This window comes from Pundamilia nyererei, unplaced genomic scaffold (genome assembly GCF_000239375.1).
Source record: "Pundamilia nyererei isolate P.nyererei 1_Seehausen unplaced genomic scaffold, PunNye1.0 scaffold00011, whole genome shotgun sequence".
Lineage (NCBI taxonomy): Eukaryota > Metazoa > Chordata > Actinopteri > Cichliformes > Cichlidae > Pundamilia > Pundamilia nyererei.
This window is the reverse complement of record NW_005187412.1, coordinates 6878609-6883631: the sequence shown is the minus strand read 5'-3', so window position 1 is coordinate 6883631 and position 5023 is coordinate 6878609.

The window sequence follows — 5023 nt, the reverse complement described above, 5'->3', positions numbered from 1 at the left end:
AACCTTAGTATCTACTTTCACACCATAAAATCTTGAGTTGACAAAGCAAGAGAAAATGAGGTTAACATAAAGAGCCTTGTTGAGTCACAGAATCTTCTGTTCTAATATCATCAAAAAAAGTACCCAGTACATGCTCCCTTAATATAAAGTTGTGTTAAAATATTAAAACCTGCCCAAAATGTTTTGGTGACACTGGAAGCAGTAGAAAGTGGCGTATCGTAACTGAAAAGCTCTTTGGAAAACAGTTCTTTGTGACACATGTAAAAGGTACAGAGCAGCATTAGCATTCATTAGGAGTCATGTCATCGGCCACCTGGCAACTCTCCTGTTTTTGGTCCAACCCCCAGGGGAAATATCTGGCTCTTCAGCTGCTACATGTTCCTCTGTGCTCATCATCTATTTGTTAACTGTGACTGGTTGCTGTTTAGTGCTTAGCAGGTACTGCAGTGACCTTTTTTCTCCAAACACCCGCCCGCCACTTGAGCTTGAAGTTGCTGGAAAACCAAAAATCTTAAAGATTCTTCCTTCTGCTCACTTGCTCCATAATAGGCTTTTTAAGTTTTTACAAAAATTCTTCAAGAAAAAAACCCTTTACATATAAATTCTGCCTGGCAGTGTTAAGACTCCCAAACTTGGAGAACAGGAGATGTTTCTTTGATATAAAAATCATCCTCCTTACCCTGTATTCCCAGAGGCTGACCTTCAAATGGTGAATCCCATTTCAGGCTGTCCTCCCCTCCCATACTTCTACCTCGTGCACCTGGAAACCAGATTTAATTTAGTCTCAAAATGAATCTGTCACTTGTAGTCGCTGGCAATTTCTTCAGGTTAACAGAGGCACAAGCGACGGTGCAGCTCCCATTTATTGGTCACAGGAAACTAAGAACTTTCACTTTGCTCAGCAAAACACCTCAGCCTCTTTCCTGTGGAGCCCATCAGCTCTCTGATCAGAGGGAGTTAAGTTGGGCAGACTTTACCAAGGCTGAAGCTGTTAAATGGATCTGGCCTGCAGGTTGCAGATTCCATTCATGATGCTACTGAACACATTCAAGCTTTGTGAGACACCCGTCGTGACCCAGCGGGGAGCTCAGGGGGAGAAACTATTTAGCCAGCTCAGCATGTATACTGAGCAGGCACCATTACATCCCACTGCAACATAGGTAGTGGGATTGGAAGCCATTTTGGGGGGGAGACAATTTAATTTCACTACACAGTATGTCTGTGGGATGAAATCAGTTAGTTTGTCTATACATGAATGCTTTGTGGCATCTCTGCTTTTCTGTTTCATCGCTTCATCTGTTTTATCCCACCATAAAGAGCCAGCGGTATTTCCAGCAATTGCTCTTCTAATGTCGCTGAGAAATGGCAGCATTTTACTAATGCGTGTGTGCAATTTCAGAGCTTGTTTCTTCCCTTACATTTGTCTACACAAAAAAGGTTTGTCAGCAATAAATTAAATGTTCATAATCTCTATGATGAAATTAATTTGGTGGCTATAATACATAAACACGACCCCTGCTAGTGTTATATCTGAGGCAATTTGTGGTGCAGTCTGTACATGTACCCTAACAATAACTACACAAAAATGCATTAGCTATAGAAAACTACACCCAAATAAGCAATCGGTGGAATCTGGCTACAAAGGGCGGTTGGGGTATGATCTGATCATTTTTTGGTAAAAAGTTCCTATATATTTGTTACACCTTGTGTCCAAAGACTGCAAAGATGTTCTGAGACGAGCATGATGTTGTCTGATTGCCGTTTAATTTATTTATCAAGCATAAAGCCACTGTCACCCTACTGAAAACTACACACTTTATGCTTTTGTTGCATAAACCTTGGTCTCATTTGTCAAGCTCTGCACATTGTTCAGCTTTCACCTTGACTACCTCTATCTTTTGTGCACTACAAAAAAAATGTTAGCATTAGACTAAAAGAAACCTTAATATAATCCTTAACCAGAGGCAGGAATCCGCTACTTGAACTGTGGCTTTGAGTGTAAATCTCACCGTAGTAACACTAAAGATGATTTCACCTCAAAAAATATGCATGTAAGGAAATTATTTATATATTTATTAAATTATTATAGACAAAGTCGTGCATCATCCTGGTGGAGTATTTAACTTGGCTGGTATGGAGGTATGAGATCAGCGACAGATTTGCAGGTCAATATGCAAATATAATGTTTAAATTTACTGTTCTATGCATATATTAGCGAGAGATAACACTCTGATAATAGAGCAGAAGCCTGTTTTTCCTCTTGTGCTTTGTGACTGATAAAGAAAGGAGGCTGTTTTGACACCGCTGATGTTGCTCCTCCACAACATAAAGCTGTGACTCATGGGACCTCACAGGTTCAGGCAGCAGCTTTAGATGTCCTTGGAAACAAGATTTTGAAGTTTGCAGCAGCTTTGTTTGCCTGGTTTCACACTATAGAAATATAACACAAGGGCCTTATACAGTTTGAGGGAAAAACTAAAGACCTAAAAAGGTTTTTCTTTTCTTCCGTGTTGTCTTAAACACAGGCTGGCTGCTTTAATTTCTAGCAGCAGGTGAAGTAATGCAAATTCCCATTCATCTGTAAAAAGGAAAAGTTGACTTTGAATGCTGCCTCTCAAAAAAAATGCATCTGACCTCATTAAAAGGGATTCACATTAAAGATTTATGTGCATGGGCATATCTGTGTCACAGAGGCGATATGCTGCGTGCAAAACTTTGTGTTGTGAAGCAACTGAAAAGTAGTTTGCATGTGTTTTTTGTCTATTTTTTTTATTTATTTTAATTGCAGTGCTAGCTCAGTAAATTACACAAACACCTTTCTGGTCATTTGTGTTGATTTGTATGACAGAGCACATCTTTACACACTGGCTTCATTATTGTTCAGTTAATCGTTTAGTTTCATTACAGGACCAGGACAAGTTCAGCTGCGGCCGTTTTAGGTACTCCTGTGTCTGTCCTGCTGTGACTTTTGACAATGACTACTGTGAAAAAATATCTATTTTATTGAAATGGAATGAATAGATAAGGACATATTACATCCAAACTGAGTACAGTTCACTCATAGATATAGAAATGTTACGTGTCCCCTTCAAAAGCATTACAAATGTCATGTCAATGACATGAAAACAAAGCTTTGCTGAGATTTAAGAAATTAGGTAACCAGCATCTGTGGAGAACTTTCATCAATCTGGTTACAATAATAACTACTGTACGTGGTTAAAGTCAGTGGATGATAATCATGCTTCACAATAATAAACACTTTTCTGTCTGCTCTTTTTGTCTTTTTTTGGAGAGTATGTTACTTTGAAACAGCATCTAGGAGCAAAGAGTAGTTTCTTTGCTCTTGTCATCATTTTCTTTGGTAAGTAAGGATCCAGAAATAGAAGAAAATTACCTTTACAGTTGTAGGAAAAAAGAAAACCATCTATTCAGTTTAATAGTAAATCATATAACAATAACATCTTTTTTTTTTTTATTTATTCTGCGTTGTTGATATGGTTTTTTCTTCTTTTTTTTTAAATTTTTTTTCGTTATTTTTTTTGACCCCTTTTGGCTTGCGTTTTTGGGGCCCCTTGGCCTTCAGGGTTGTTTTTTCTATTGAAAATTGATTTGAGAATTTTATATCATCTGGATATGTAGTGCAAAGACATGGACAGAGAGATGATTACTGTACCTTTTTTAAGCAAGAAATTTGCATCTCCTGGCATTTCCACTTATAGTCTCCTCGCCTCTGACACATTTTAGACAAGTGCCTGGATTATTCTAATTAGAAAGGGGGATCATTTCCAACACTGAATTTTTCCTCCTGGATCCAGACATAATGTTAGATGAAACAGGGAAATCTGTTGAAAATTGGTTAAGTAGTGACTACGGTTCTGTTACTTGGTGGGTTCAGATCTACAGCCATATAAATGCATCACTGATTTAAGTGTGATCCTTCTGCCATGCAAACGTGTGAAAACTAACAGTTGGGATGATAGTGAGAACCAGCGGGTACGAACTAGGTGACAAGTGTAAAAGCTCAGATTAAATTAAACTCGTGCATGCTCAAGCAGGTCAGACATCTTTTCTAGAAGACTGTGTTTTTCTCTTATTACACCTCATAATTAAGACAAATGGAGCAAGGTTTGCTATTTAATCTTTCTCTTGGGTCATGTAACAATCTCATATTCAAAATTGAACTCTAATTGCAATTAAAGGGGTACTGCAACATAGAAGATAAATTATTTGTTTTACATTAATAGTTACAAGTACTCTATCTTTCCCAGTTTCTTGTGATTATCTCAAGGATGGCTTTGGTGAACAATTGCCTTTTGAGTTTTTCTATCTTATCAATGTAACTTCTGCAGAACAAACATCTGTGTGTGGCTGTATGTTGAACAGTCAAGCAGCATATGGCCCCATATTGTTTGTCAGGGAGGAACAGTTTACTGTAAAATAATGGCTGATGCTGAGTTAGCAGATTAAAGAAAAAAGCCCACATCTGGCTGTAAAGCCTATTCCAAGGTTATAAAGTCTATATAAAATATAGAGTCCATCTGGATACGTGCTATTTTGTGCAGGCTCAAGTGTTTATGAAATCTGACCGCGTGTTGTTTTATAGTTATATACAAATTAATTGATGACAGCTACTTTTAGCAAACTAAAATGAAGTTAGAGACAATTTTGTACACTTAGCAGCACCTCTGTGGATAGTCTGTTGTGCATAGTACTGTGCAAAAGTCTTGAGCCACCTCTGATTAATTTGTATGTTTTTAGGTGCAGCAATTTATTAAATGTACAAACATACATGGAAATACAGCATGTAAGACAAAAATATAGTTTGTCTAATTCTAACAAGATTGAAACTCAATATTTGGTGTGACCACCTTTATTCTTCAACACAGCTTGAACCAACTTAAGCAAGCTGTCTTGCGATGTCTTTCAGTAGTACTCAGGAATAGTTCTCCAAACTTCTTGAAGGACTTCTCTGGATGTTGGCTGCCTTCTGGTCCACTTTTTGTCAAGATGATCCCACACTGCT